Source organism: Passer domesticus, chromosome 1 (genome assembly GCF_036417665.1).
Source record: "Passer domesticus isolate bPasDom1 chromosome 1, bPasDom1.hap1, whole genome shotgun sequence".
NCBI classification, from domain to species: domain Eukaryota; kingdom Metazoa; phylum Chordata; class Aves; order Passeriformes; family Passeridae; genus Passer; species Passer domesticus.
This window is the reverse complement of record NC_087474.1, coordinates 160,214,870-160,230,700: the sequence shown is the minus strand read 5'-3', so window position 1 is coordinate 160,230,700 and position 15,831 is coordinate 160,214,870.

Below are 15,831 nucleotides of genomic sequence, written 5' to 3'. Positions count from 1 at the left end.
AAGCTCAGCTGAGTTGTCCCAAGGCCTGAGATTGGCTTCTCCAGACTTTATTCCTGAGCCATTGCAGGCTAGGGCAGGAGAAATCCCAATAAATTACTTTGTTAATCCCACCTTGGATTAAGAATATTAAGCTGCAATTATGATTTTATTGGCTTGGCTCAGGAATAAGATTTGGGATAAAGGCTCTCCCAGCTTCAGGGAGGCTCCTAAATTCCTTCTGCTGCCGTGAGCCTGGAAGGAAGAGGGATCATGGAATCATGGATTGGTTTGTGTTGGAAAGGACCTTCCAGATCATGGAATTCCATCCCCCTGCCATGAAGGGGCTTGCTTCAAGCCCCATCCCACCTGGATTTCCAGGGATGGGGCAGCCACAGCTTCTCTGGGAATTCCATTCCAGGCCTCACCACCTTCACAGGGAAGAATTCTTTCCCCATATCCCTTCAGACCCTCGAAGCCATTCCCCCCATCCTAGTGTAAAAAGTTCCTCTTCCAAGTGACGTGATGTCTCTCCAGACTATAGGAACTTCCAGAGGTTCCCTGGGATTGCCCTGTGTTGCAGGAGGCAGACAGCTGATTAGTTCCCAAAAAATGCTGAGTTTCCAGGCTGCCCCTCCTCTTGGAAACAGGGCAGACGGATTTTCCTGGCAGGATGGGACAACAAGGAAGTCTCCAATCCCTTCCCAGGGTCACTTGGAGTTGAGTGAGCTCATTCTGTGGAATCTCTTCCACCTCTTTCTCAAGGTTTTGTTGGGATTTTCTACTTCTGAAGGCTGGATTTGCCAAATTGGAGGAGAATGGGGTGGCAATTAACTCAACCAGCCTTAATTGGGCCTCCTGTTCCAGTCTGGGCTGTCCCCCAGGCAGAAACAGATTCTGACTTTGGCACAGTTCATTCCTGGTGCAGGAAGCAGCACTTCAGTTGGAGGGAACACCTGGAGGGCTTAAATCTCCACCTCCACCCCTCTCCTGAGCATCCCTGGGTCCAATACTGGATTTCTGACAAAAGCAGGTATGGAATTAACTCAAATGTCCTCAAAGCAAATTCTGCTGCTGCTGGGGCTGGGAGTTAGGATGGTGAGGGGAGATAAACTGGACCCAGGAGGTCTGGCTGCTCTTCCAAGCCCAGGAACTCGGCACAATCCCTTTTTAAAAAATTTGGCTTCTCTTCCTTTGCATGTGGGACCCTCCACTGGGTGGATACAGCCATAATTAAATTCCATTTTTCCTCCAGCTGCTTGGGCAGGCTTTGGAGTGTGGCCCTTTCAGAAAAAGCCTGGCTGAACTGAGGCTGCATAACCCCTGACTCCCTTTTGTGATTAAAAAAAAAGCCATATGTATTTTTTTATTTCTTTTATTTGTTTGATTTTCCTCAATGTTCTCACATTTGACAGAGCTCCTCCAAGGGGCTGTGCTGGGTCATCCTCACAGGGCCCTCCTGTGTGCTGGGAAAAATAACACCACAAAAATGACAAAAGCAGGAGATAAAATATCAGAAATAGAACAGAGAATTGTTCAAGCCAGGTCTTTCTCTTTGAGTCCAAAACAAGGTTGCTCATTATCCCTTTAATTTGGTATTTTCTATGGGTACTCCTCTGCCCCACTCAGGTGAGACCCACCTGGAGTGTCCAGATCTGGGATCAGAAGGATCTGGAGCTGCTGGAGCAAGTCCAGGGGAGGCCATGGAGATGCTCCAAGGGTTGGAGCCCCTCTGCTCTGGAGCCAGGCTGGGAGAGCTGAGAATGTCCAGCCTGGAGAAGAGAAGGCTCCAGGGAGCCCTCGGAGCCCCTTCCAGTGCCTGAAGGGGCTCCAGGACAGCTGGAGAGGGACTTGGGACAAGGGATGGAGGGACAGGACACAGGGAATGGCTTCCCACTGCTAGAGGGCAGGGATAGCTCAGATATTGAGAAGAAATTCTTCCCTGTGAGGGTGGTGAGGCCCTGGAATGGAATTCCCAGAGAATCTGTGGCTGCCCCTGGATCCCTGGAAGTGTTGAAGTCCAGGCTGGACAGGGCTTGGAGCACCCTGGGATAGTGGAAGGTGTCCATGCCCATGGCAGGGAGGTGGAACTGGATGATCTTTAAAGCCCCTTCCAACCCAAACCATTCCATGATTTTACTACCAGGTCTTGAGTTCGTAAAACCTCTGGACTGAGGCTTCTTAGATTTGCTCAGATGGAGTTTGTCTCGACCTGTCTGCAGCTTTTTTTTTTTTTTAATCTTGGATGAGTGGGAAGAGCAATTTTCCTAATTGACCAAGTGGTTCTGGCTAATTAGCTCTGCTTTTGTTTAGCTTTGTATGGAGCAGCTGTAGATTTGTATAAATAGCAGCACCAAGCCATAATTCAGCGCAGGATGAAGGATTTCATCCCTCTGATTCAAGGACACAGAATAGGGAAATTCTGTCTTGGAGGTCTGGAGGAGGGGAAATGTGGGATGTGAGAGAAGGGCAGATATGGAATGATTGGATGGGGTGAGGCCCTGGCACAGGTTGCCCAGAGAAGCTGTGGCTGGCTCATCCCTGGAAGTGTCCAAGGCCAGGCTGGATGATTATCTGAGTAACCTGGGACAGTGGAAGGTGCCTTGTCCATGGCAGGGAGCTGGATTGAGATGATCTTCAACAACATAAACCATTCCATGATTCTATGAGTTGTCTTCAAAACAGGAATTAACATTCATGGAAAAGCCTCCATCCAGGATTTCCCCCTGTTGTTCTGTATAGGATTAGTCTTTATTTTCCTGGAGTAGGCAGGACTAGGATGATCCTTGAGATGCATTTCCACCATAGGATATTCTATGGAGTCACAGAAGAGAAATCCACATGGGCACAGTGGGAACAAGCCCTTCCCAAGGCTCCAGGATTGACCCCAACTGAACAATCAAAATTGGGGTCCTGGTCCTCACAGAGAGGTTTCTTCTGGCTGGATGCAGCACCACGGAAATCCAGGAATCCCCATCCTGGGGTATTTAGGAAGTCAATAGACCGGGATGTATTAAGAGCTGAGCTGGAGGTTGGTTTTCCTCCTTCTTCCTGTCACAGCTCCCAAAAACAATTGGCCTACAGACTTGAAGTGCCGTTGGAAGCTTCTTGTCCCATCCCTATTCCTCAGAATCATGGAATGGTTTGGGTTGGAAAAGCTCATCTTGTTCCATTCTCTGTGGGTGGGGATACTTTCCGCTCTCCCAGGCTGCTCCAAGCTCCATCCAGCCTGGCCTTGGACACTTCCAAGGATTCCAGTTTATGTGGACAACCCGTGCCAGGGCCTCACCATCCTCACAGGGAAGAATTTTTTCCCAATATCTCATATAAACGTTCCCTCTACATCTACCATTTAAAAAAAACCCAAAAAACCAATTCCAAGATGTTTATTGTTTACTCTCTTTTTATGGGGAGCTGACTCATAGCAGGGCTGGTGGCTGGGAACAGGTTGTTCATGGAATTACACAGGGAATAAAACAAATGGGAGTGAGTAGGAGGAAAATCCAATCCAGATCAGCACAGCCCCAGCTCTCTGCGTGTCTCAGCCAGATGGAAATTTCAGAAGGTATATGGGAAAAAAAATCTTGAAAAATAATGAATTTACAGCTCCTGTGGTATTGTTCCTGGGTCCTCTCTGGAGAAGGTCTGGGATTTTGGATATGAGATTTTCAGGGGTGGTGGTCCTACTTGGTCAGGTCAAAGCCACGCTGAGGAACACAATAACAATTAAAAAGTGTGGAGAGCTGTTCGACAGTCCTTGGAATTGTGCATGGATTTTCCATGTATTATTGGTATAGATTCCATGACAGCTCTTCTGCAGTGATTCCAGCCCCAGGGAAGTTTGCAGGATGGAATTGATTCTGAGCTCCAGGGATATCCCAGCCCTAAATAAAACCCACTGAAGCAATTGCAGGGTTGGATCCCCCCATTAATGTCCCCAATTACAGGTGTAATCCTTTTTGTGACCTAATCCAGATCCAGCTGGGATTTGGGCAATACTGAAGCCCCAGAGACACCATAAAATCAGGTAATATCCCTAACTAGGGATTTGGGATGGCCCCGGGGCAACATTTCCCTGCCCTGCTTGGAAGAGAGGAAGCCAAAGGGCAAATTCTCAGGATTTCAACACCTTGGTGTATCCCAGCCCTGGGGCTGCCCACGCTTGGTTCCTGATCCTGAGTGTCTCTTCCCCATGGGAATAGACATGGAGAGCATCCAGGAATGGGGAAATGTGTGGGAGGTTGGCAGGTGCAGCCACAAGGATCAAGTCCTTCCATGATTTGATGTGCAGAGTGGGATGAACTCCAAGCTCCTCTTGGTTTCCCTGGAATCCGAGCACCTGTGAGGGTCTGAGGTGAGGCCAGGTCTGTGTCAGGGGCATGGTGGTGACAGCTCACCTCAATGTTCTGATTTTGACAAGGTCACAACCAGGCAGGATGAAAAGAGTGAGCCTTGCAGGATCAGGACAGAGAAATCCCTGTGGAGAAGGGATGGAAAAAAAGAGGGAGGGAAAATCACTTTTCACTGTCATTGGGTCGAGGAAGGGAAGAGCCGGAGCTCTCACTGTTCCAGGAGGTGCTCAACACACGCCATTCCTCTTCTCCCAGGGCCACGTGTCCTTCAAAGTGCTGTCATTCCTGGCAAAAAGTGGTGCCATATTTGGCCTCTTCCTCCCTCAAAAACTCCACCAAAAAAATGAAGGATGGGGAGCAAGACTCTGCAATTTCTTCAGTGGGTTTTATTTAGTGTTGGAATATCCCTGGAGCTGAGAACCAGTTCCATCCTGCGACCTCTGATGCACTAGGACTGGGTGGGGAATGGCAAAACAGAAGGATAGATGGAATTATCTGGGAATTTCCTGAGGTGCCACCTGAGAAAGGATGAGGCAGGTGTGTCACCCTCTGACCACAGGGGAGCTGAGGGGCTAAAAACTTCAGGATATATAACAGGAAAAGATCCCATGATGTTTCTGTCCTTCCTCATCACTGGGCTTCCTATGTGGATACTTTTCTGAGGCCATTTTTGAGAAGAACACGGTATAAGGCTCCCAAAAAATGAGCAGATCCCTCTTCCTTGACTTCCAGTTTCTGTTCTACATCCAGAAGGATTCAACAGCCAAAGCATTCCAGAGGTCAGGCAAAAAAAAGTCACATTTCTATGGCTCCAACACAGGCACATAGTGCAGTGTTCCAGAGCCAAGAGTAAAATCCAGGATCAAGTTCTCATCCTGAAGGATGTGATTCAAATGCCTGCAAGGGCCTGATCTCCAAGGATGAACCTAAGCTAGGGAAATAAACAGTTGCTAGGAACATCCCTGGTCTGGAACATCATCCACAGCATTTAATTAACTGGTTTAATTGTTGGCACATTCCCTGGCAAGGTTCTAGGATGGATCAACCATCATTACTCCATGGAATACCTGGAATAGAACAGAGGAGGTGGCACAAAGGAAGGATTATTCCCAAGAGACTGATATCCACCTCTTGGCCTCTGTGCTGGAGATGGCCCTGGAAAAGTTCAATTTATTGCCACAGCTGTAGCCCATGGATACTGGGACACGTTTTATCCAGATCTTTGCCCTGGCCCAGCCAAGCCTTCCATGCTCCAGTCATGCTGCTTCCATGTGTTGGCCATCCAGGGTGACACCACCATCCTGAGGAAATGCCAGCCATGGCAGTGCCACACCTCACACCTGCATCACACATCCCCAAGGCCATGGTAACTTCCCAAAAATCTGGTTCAGTGGGCCACTGGCAACCCCCAAAATGGGAACTGACCCATTGTGCCCTTTTTTTCACCACCCCACTTGTCCCTCAAACCACTCCTGCCAGTGGAGCTGTGGTGGACCACTTCCCATGGCCCTGGAGATCCTCTTCTGGCTGTCAGCGAGGAGCAGATTTTAATCCAGATTTGGTGATTTCTCTCTGGATCTGTGTCAGGCAGGAGATTATTTTTGTCATCAGTCCTTGGAACTGAGGGAATAAATGTTGTTAATCATGGAGTGGTTTGGTATTAAAGGGACCTCAAAGACCCTCTTGTTTCAACCCTCTGCCATGGGCGGGGACAATTTCCACTATCCCAGGTTGCTCCAAGCCCTGTCCAACCTGGCTTTCAACACTTCTAGGGGTGGAGAGTCATACGGAAGAGTAACACAATTATTTTCCCATTTTTTCCTGAAAAAAACCAGAACTGGTGAAAACAAAAGGACAGAGCTTTTCCAGAGTGCTCCCACTGCTGCAGGACGCTGAGCCTTGCCTTCCCAGGCTGACTTCCAGACTCCCCCAAAGAGTCACCCCTGATGCCACGATGAATCAGGCTGGCCAATCCTTATTCCCTGGAACAGGTCCTGCTCTTTGGTCACTGCCTTGTGACACCTGGCAGCACTGACACACCTCCTCCCCCCGGCATTCCTGGGGCACGCGGTCCCCGAGCCTGGCACGGTTTCATCTCTTGGGCAAGAGATGTGGTTTATCCTCTCCACACCCAGGTGTAGATCCATGGGAGAGGAATGGCTGGTGCTCCTGGGGTTATCAGGGCTGACTTCCCCATCCTGTTGATCCAGTTTTACGTCAGCAGAGTTGGTGGTGTGAGAAACCTCCAAAATATCCGTGAATCGAGCAAAAAAAAGCTCTCTGCAAGATTTCCCCCAGCTTTTGGTGCCTTGAAAAGGAAGATGTGGTGCGTTTTGGTGTCTCTGAACTTCCTCTGGCCATGCCTTCACTGTGGTCAGTGGCTGATCCCAAGACATCCCTCTGAATGTCTTGGATGAGCATCTCCTCTGTTTCAGAAAATTTTGCTTATCTCACTTGGCTCCTGCAAAGAAAATCATGTGGACCCCCAATCATTTTAACCCTCACCTCATCCATCTTTCTTCCACGTGTTTTTAGACCCTCTGCCTCTTCTGCTTTTCCATCTCCTAAATCCCAGGCTGTCTCAGTCTCTGTTCTCTTTTCCTGCAGGTTGGAGAAGGAAGGGATAAGCAGACACCTGATGGCCCAAGTGGCTTCACTCCAAGGGGCTCCTCCTGCTTCACCCTCTCTGCTCCTTGGTGGCTTGGTGATTCATGGAGGTGTCAGCTGATGTCCAGCACTAGACATCCTGATAACTCTTTCCTTGGAAGCACAAGTGAGACAGGCAGTCGGATTGAAGCCCCAGAAGGGATGAAGTTGTCAGCTCCAGCTCCACCCCGTTCATGCTGAGAAATTGTAAAGGCTGAGAATGTTTTTGTCTGACTGGTATTGAGCGGGACTTTTAATTGGATGCTCCATGGAAAAGAGGACAAAGATATTTTTAACCCTTGCTGGAAATGTTCAAAGCCAGGTTGGATGGACACACTGCAAGGTGTCCCTGTCCCTGGCAGGGGGTTGGAATGAGATGGTCTTTAAAGTCCATTACAACCCAAACCACTCGATGGTTTTATGATTTAAGACTTTGTAGGCAACCAAGTTATGCATTTCCTGTCCCCGTGAATATCCAGCTTGGTTTACCCTGCCTGTAGATGTTGGAAGTTCTCCAGGTCTAACCCTGGAAATGGACTTCGCATAATCGACCCAGACAATTCCATTAACTTATGCCATTTGTTCCCATTTTCCTTGGAGAAATGGAAATAACCTGGCCACAGATGTGATGCTCAGAACAAAAACCCCAGCCAGACATCAACAGCAGTGCTGGCCTGACCAGAGATGAATTAAGGGATTAATCCAAATAAATGGTGTGAATTCCCAGAGTGCTTTCACTGCTCCCTGGAATCACCAGCCCAGCCTGAAGGCAATGCCGAGGTGAGAAAACAACCCACAAGCATTCCTGGCCTCTCATCTAATCCATGATCCCTGCCCACTCTTTCCAAATCGTTGGCTTCCTCATCACCCCGTCCAAAGGCAGGGAAGATTTATATCCTGTCCCCAGGTGAGGGTGTTTTTCCTGGGCTGCGGAGACGACTGGGAGAAGATGAAGTTCTCCCTCCTTGCGGTGCTGGCTTTGGTCCTATTTGCAGCTCAAGGTGAGGTTTGCTCCTAGATAAAGCATAGCAGAGTGTTTTAAAGGTACGAGTGCCTCATATCCAGGGAGAGAAATCATGGAAGAGAGCTTCTCAGCTCTTGGAATGGTGCAGGTGAAAGATACAAGGCTTGTTTTGGGGTTTTTTTATCTAGAATCTCAGTCTGGGTGTGCGAAAAGTTTATTTTTTAATCAGAAATTTCCATGTCCTGCTGGATTTTTATGGAAACAAGATGGAAAAAAGGAGGTAGTTCCCACTGGTCTGCCTTTGCAAGACTTTCCAGGGTGTTTTCATGTCAGGGTGGTGCAAGGCTGTGGTTATTCCTAAATTTTGATTAACACAGCACAATGCTCTGTGTTCCTGGTCCACGAGGGCCACACCTCCAACATCTGGTTCTGTGCAGCTGTTTCTGCCCATCTCCAAGAGCCCACAGCTTGCTGACTTCAGAGATTTTGGGACAAAGTCAGGGATTTAGGGAGAAGTTGGGATGTGGGCTGAATGGGTTAATGGTGGTGGGCATTTGCATGGTGATTGTGTTATAGATGGTGCATTTTATTTCATGGAGAGATGGTAAATTAAATCAGAGCCTTCTTCAAGGAATATGATCCTATATCCTCTATAAATCATAGAGAATAAGCCTTTTCCTCATTTTGGAGAGCGGGACAGGCTTTGCCAGCGCTTGGAATTGTGCCACACGTCTGGTGCAGAAAAAGAATTCCTCAGAATAGTTATTTCTGGCTCATTGTGGCCTAAGAATACCTTTCTGCTATTTAGTTTTGTTCGCTCACCAGAACAGTGATCCTGACAGATTTCCAAGTGTTAACAAGGCCTGGGAGACGGGGAGGTTGTCCTCAGTGCCAAAATGAAGCCTGGCCTAATCCACATTGGATTATCCAGGCAGTAAGAATTAAGTATTCACTGCATGTGTTTTAGGGCTGAATTCTCACAGCAAAGAGTAAGAAAATCCTTCTCATCTTCTCTGTCCTTTAAACCAGGTTCTGGATTTCTTTTGGGGGGCATTGATGTCCCACCCAAAGACAAAGGCGTGGGAGCCTGACTTTTCTAAGCTGTGGAGGTCCCAATTAACCCTCTTCATCTGCCAGTACTTTCTGCCTAATTAGGCTGCAGTTTAATAGTCCCCAGCAAGTAGAAAAAGTGACCCCAGGCCTTGGGACATCCTTGGAAACTCCTCCAGGTGTCCCTGCCCTTCCCTACTCCAAGCATCACATCAAACTTGGTGCCCTTAGCCTATCAAATTGAAGGAGGGGAAATTTAGGTGGATATATGGAAAAAATTCTTCTCTGTGAGGGTGGTGAGGCCCTGGCACAGGATTCCCAGAGAAGCTGTGGCTGCCCTATCCCTGGAAGTGTCCAAGGCCAGGCTGGATATGGCATTGGAAGAGTGGATTGGATCTTTCAGCTCCATGGCTTTTGTCAGACCTGCACCTTGTGCATTTGGAATTCCATAAAAAGTAGGGGATGATTTTTGCTGCTGGCATTTCACAGAATCCCAGAATCATTTAGGCTGGAAAAGACCTCCAAGATCCTCCAAGTCCAACCTTTGATCACCACCAGAGCTCTGAGTGCCATGTCCAGGCATTCCTTGGATACATCCAGGGATGTGGACTCCACCACCTCCCTGGGCAGCCCCTTCCAATGTCTGACCACCATTTCCATGGAGAAATTCTTCCTGATGTCCAACCTGAGCTTCCCCTGGTGTAGTTTGAGGCCTTCTCCTCTTGTCCTGTCCCTTGCTCCCTGGGAGCAGAGCCTGATCCCACCTGGCTGTTCCTCTCCTGTTAGGGAGTTGTGGAGAGCCAGAAGGTCCCCCCTGAGCCTCCTTTTCTCCAGGATGAGCCCCTTTCCCAGCTCCCCTCACTGCTCCTGGTGCTCCAGACCCTTCCCCAGCTTGCCTGGGCACACTCCAGCCCTTCAAAGTCTTTTTTGTCATGAGGGGACAAAACTGGACACAGGATTTAAAGCGTGGCCTCAGCAGTGCCCAGCACAGAGGGACAATCCCTGCCTTGGTCCTCCTGGCCTCATCACAAGCCAGGATGATTCCATCTCCCTCCTCCCTGTTTTGTGTCTCTTCCTGCAGCAAATTCCCTGTACTGCTACACCTGCAACTGGGAGCAAAGCAACTGGAGCTGCCTGAAGGCCGAGAAGTGCTCGGACAAGGATGAGTACTGTGTCACCAACGTGGCCTCCGTAGGAATCGGTAGGTGCTGGCTCTGGATCCCCTCCTGGGCACTCAGGAGTGGGGTGTGAGGTCTGGGCTGGATTTGTGATGGGCTGAGGAGTTGTTGGGAAGCACAAGTTGGAGGTGGAGCCCTTCCTAACCCAGCCTGGTGGTGCTGAAGGTTTGGAATTCTCCTCCCCATCACACATGGAGATTTTCCTCTTCAGCTGTTACTTTGTTCCTGTGTTGAAAATCAGGGACATTGAGAGAAGAAGAAGGATCCTTCAGAGGAAGAATAAATAAATTTGAATACTGATTCCTTGTTCCCTGGGAGCAGATCCCAAACCCAACCTGGCTGCACCCTCAGAGAGCTGTGGAGAGTGAAAAGGTTCCCCCCTGAGCCTCCTTTTCTCCAGGCCGAGCCCCTCCAGCTCCCTCAGCCACTACTGGTGCTCCAGACCCTTCCCCAGCTCCATTCCCTTCTCTGGACATGCTCCAGCTCCTCAATTTCTTTGTTGCTGTGAGGGCCCAAAAACTGATACCAAGATTTGAGGTGTGGCCTCACCAGTGATAACAAAGGGGGAAAATCACTTCCCTGGTCCTGCTGCCATTTCTGATCCAAGCCAGATATAGAGGGAAACAGAATTATTTCCCTCAAGCAGGGAAGCCTGGAAATGTGATTTAAATCCAGGAATGAATGTTGTGATTGTGCACCTTAAAAAGTCTTGATATGAGGATCCATGGTGGGAAATGCTGGATGCCCAGCATGGATATGGAATTCCTTGTGTAGGAGGTCACCAACAATTCCTGGACTGTGGTGGGACCAGGATGGGTCTCATCCTGATCTCTGGGGCTGGGGGGGACAATGGGACTCATCAACCCAGCTGCATCCTGCACAAGGATCTCTCAAAAAACCCCATTGCTAATCCCTCTCTCTCCCTTCTCTGGACCAGGCTTTTTGTCCCTATGGAAGAGGATCACCAAGAAGTGCTCCAGCACCTGCCCACACCACAACTTCCTCATGGGCCTGGCCACCTACACCTCCTACTGCTGCCAGAGCTTCCTGTGCAACCTGAGTGCGTGCCCAGGGCCCCGGCTGGCTCGCCCATGAGGTGCCAGGGTGTCCCAATCCGTGTCCTTCTTCACCTACCCAGTGCTGCTGGGAGAAAATGGACCCTGAAGGACTGAAGAGCTTGGCCAGAATCCCCCAGGAGGGTGTGGACATCAAACATGAGGAATAGATAAAGTATTGTGGTCATTGTCTTGTCCTGTGGTGTCTCCCAACCTTCATCTTGTTTTCTTCTCATCCCTGAGCTCTGTGGCTCCAGCACCCCCACCAGAGCTCTGAGTGCCACATCCAGGAGTTCCTGGGACACCTCCAGGGATGGGGATGCCACCACCTCCCTGGGCAGCCCCTTCCAATGCCTGGCCACCCTTTCTGTGAAAAAATTCTTCCTGATGTCCGACCTGAACCTTCCCTGGAGCAACTTGAGTCCTTTTCCTCTCATCCTGTCCCTTGTTCCCTGGGAGCAGAGCCTGACCCACACCTGGCTGTCCCTCCTGTCAGGGAGTTTTGGAGAGTCAGAAGATCCCCCTGAGCCTCCTTTTCTCCAGGCTGAGCCCCTTTCCCAGCTCTTTCAGCTTCTCCAAGTTCTCCAGGTCCTCCCCCAGCTCCATTCCCTTCTCCAGACACGCTCCAGCCCCTCAATGTCTGTCTTGTCATGCTTTGTCCTGCAGCTTTGGGAGGGAGATGCTCCCTCTACATCTCCAGAGGGGTTTCTCCTGGAATTTTATCCTATTTTAGGTGCAGTTGGAGCCACAGAGTGGAAACTTCTGGGCAAAAATAATAACCCCTCTTACCTGCACATCTGTCCCCACCTCCACTTCCAGCATCCTTGGGAATCCTTCATTTGCTTGCTTTGCTGTTGTTGGAGCCACATGGCCTCACCCAGGGCCAGCAGCTCCCTGGATTCACAATTCCTACCGCTTGGAATTGTGTCTTCCAGCAATCCATTAATTCACCTTTTCCTCAGCCATCCTCCAAAGCAACAGCAGCATAATCATGGAATATCCTGAGTTGGAAGGGATCCACAAATATCCTCAAAGCCCAACTCCTGGTCCTGCACAGGACAAACCCAACAATCCCACCCTGTGCCTGAGAGCTTTTTCCAAGCACTTCTGGAACTCTGTCAGGCTTGGTGCTGGCACCACTTCCCTGGGGAGTTCCTGTGCTCAAAGCCCCTCTGGATGAAGAGCCTTTTCCTAAAAAAATCCAGCCTAACCTTCCCTGGCACATCTCCAGTTGTTCCCTCAGGTCCCGGGCACCAGAGAGAAGAAATTGGTGCCTCCTCCTTTGCTTCCCCTTATGAAAAGCATTTGCAGCATTTGGGTTGAGCTGCTGAGGAAACTTGGAGAGGTTTACAGGGAAAACAGATTCCAGAGAGGCCAAATATTTGATAGAGATGTTTCCAAAGACTGCAGAGAAACGAGGGTAAAAAGGGGCTGGAAAAATAAACAACGATAAGACAACAGAGGTTTTTCTTTGCCAGATGTGCTCTGAGTGCCTCTCCTTTCTCCTAAACAACACTTTTTGGAGGAATTTTACACTGGAAAAATCATGGGAACGCTTTAGCTCGAGTCAAAGCTCCCAAATCTGCAAAACATTCCTCAGCCAAGGGATGACACTGTGTGTTGTGCTTCCAACCCAAGCCTGGTAAACAACGGGGACAAAAGGGGCTTTGAGCTGTGCTGAGCAGGGCTGCCTCAGGCTGGAGCCTGGGGCTGCTCAGGTCGGAGGATTTCTTTCCAAATCCTCCTGAACAGGGAATTTTCAGGGGTGTGTCTCTCTTTTATTAATCAACTTCTGCTTTCCTTCACCCCCTCCTACCGTGTCAAGGAAGCTTTTCCTCCTATTTACAGCACAATCTCTTCCCAATCCTCTTCAGGAATTTTTATTTCCCACCCTAAAGCAATTCCAGTCCCCTCCCTTCCCTCAACCCAAAATTCTTAATTTACTCATCACACAATATTTCCTCATAAAAACACCAAAAAACAACAACAAAAACAAAAAAGGATTTGTGTGGTTCTTCTCCTGCGTGCCAGAATTTTTCTGCTCTCTAAAAGCACTGAGGAATCCCAGCTGGACAGACTCTAATAATTAATATTTCATTGGGTTGGATTTATTCTTCCTGCAGTCGTGGAGAGAGAGGCTCCCCCAGCCTGCAGGAAAACACAATTGGGATTATTTTTTTCCTGCTTTAAAGCAAAACTGGCTGGGTTTTTTTTGCTTGATTTGCTGTGCCTTTGCTGCGGAAAAACTTCCTTGTATCCATGGATAATAGAAAGGGAAAATAAATCATCCTGGGCATGGTTGAAGAATAAAGGGTTATTTTTTTACAACATAAAAAATAAAGTAAAAGAGAGGAGGTTTAGATGGAATATTGGAAATAAAATTTTATTGGGAAGGGAGTGAGACCCTGGAATGGATTTCCCAGGGAGGCTGTGGCTGCCTCACCCCTGGAAGTGTCCAAGGCCAGGTTGGATGGGGGTTGGAGCTACATGGGATAGTGGAAGGTGTTCCCATGGCAGGAGGTGGCAGTGGATGATCCTGAAGGTCCCTTCCATCCCAAACCATTCCGTGATCCTACAATTCCCACTGCAGCTCAAAGATACATAAATCCCTCCTCCCATAATGCCAATCAACCCTGGTAGCAATTACTCCTCTCCAAGACATCTGAGATGTGCAGGAAGGAGAGGAGGGTGTGATTCCCAGCCACTAATTTTGGCCAGGAATTAGGCCCAGTCGGGACCACGGAGAGATGGGAGTCATTAACGCACGGATGAGGCTGCCCAGAAAATTACCCTGAATTCTGTGGTGCAAGGCAACACCCACCCCTTGGATTGGGAAGGTGTTTGGAGGATCCTAAACAAAAAAAAAAAAAAAAGGTTGTAAAAAACTTTTTTCTCCTTGCTCTGAGCTTCTCTGACCCCATCCAAAGACTTAGACAAGGGGGAAGGTGCTCCAGAGGCTCATCCCGCTGTTATTGCAGGAATTTAGGGAGGGAATACCCCAAACATGGGTTGAGCATGGGGACAAAGGGGAGGGGGAGATATTGTCCTAAAAGGCATGGAAAAAGCTCCTTGGAGGAAGAATTCCCTGAGCATGGCACTGAAAGAGGCAGCACAAAGCAAACACAGAGTCCTTTCAGCGGCTGGAGCCGGCAGGATCACGTGGAATTGAGATGGAGCAACACTTCCAAATGGAATGATAAGTGCGTGGCTGTGGATAATCATCAGTTTAAATACCTCAGGGACGTGTCGGACGGAGTTGTGACGTGGTTCCTTCAGGTCCAGGATAGTTGTCACCCTTCATCTCTGCTGTCAGAGCCACCAACAGCCAAATCCCGTGCAGAAATTGATCCCTGTGCCAATCCATGCGTGTGGGCGAGGCTGAGGAGTGCTGGGAGGGAGTGGGGAGTAGGACAGAGCCATCAAACCTTTAAAAAAGAGGGAGAGGAATTCCCAAGGCAGGGATCCATGGGAGAGGGGACACCAGATGGTGGCATGTGACCAGTGGCCACCCCACTGTCCCCCTGCCACCCCCACCATGGGATGAGTGTTGGGCCAGGCAGGAAAACCCCAAACCTCCTCTCTGAGGCACAGCGAGCCCAGAGCTGTTTCCTAACTCTTTGTAGGGTTCAGGGAAGGGGGTGAGGTCCTTGTTTGGTTTTGGGATTCCGGAGTGACCGCCTGGATCACAGAAACTAGGAAATATGGAGAGGGGAGAAGTGACCAGGCTGTCCCCAGCCAGGGATGGATAAATGCATCTCTGAGCTCGTGACACTTTTCTTCTGGGAGTTTGGGTGGGAAAAGTGCAGGAAATCCAACTTCAGGGGAAATTCCAGCTTTTTGGGGAAACCAGGAGTTTTCCAAACCAAAAGCTGGAAGCTGAAATCTCTGGAGCTGTTTGGGGTGAAGATAGAATGAAACAAAAAAAATAATCAAAAATGTTTTAAAGAATTTTAATTCTCCCTTTTTAAAAAACTTTTGGTGTCATGAAACATGTTGGATTTCCAGCATTCCAAACTGAAATAACTTTTGGGGATTCATGTCCTGGCCTTATCTAAATGCTGCAGTCTGCCCTACAAACTGTAGATTTTTGGAAGACTCCCCTGTGCCAGGACAGCACCGGAATGGCTCCATTGAGACCCCCAAATCTTTCCAGAAGTGAATCTGAGGGATCAACCCTTTCCATGCCTAAATGAGTTGTTTTGAATCCCAGACTGAGTGAGGAAAATAAAACCAATTAAAAAAAAAAAAAAAAAAGGTGGCAAAACTATAAAAAGCCCACCCGCCCACGAGGTGGCATTTGATGGAAGTTGGCGCTTTTCCATAAAATTTCCATGCCTGGGGGACCAATGAATATTCTGAATTGCAGGAGGGTGGGGGGACGACACACAACAATAAAAAAACCTACTTTTTAAAGGAAATTCTGGCTGCTTTCCTCACGAAGAGCCAGACAAAGCCCACGAGAGGGAGCTGCTGCCTCTGTCCACGCAGTGCTCCAGCCCATGGAGAGCCGCTGATCCTGGAGCAATTTCCAGGGAGAAAAGCGAGCAGCCGTGTGAGGGATGAGCCGGGCAAGGATCCATCCGGGCTGTGGGTCCATCCTGCTGATTCCA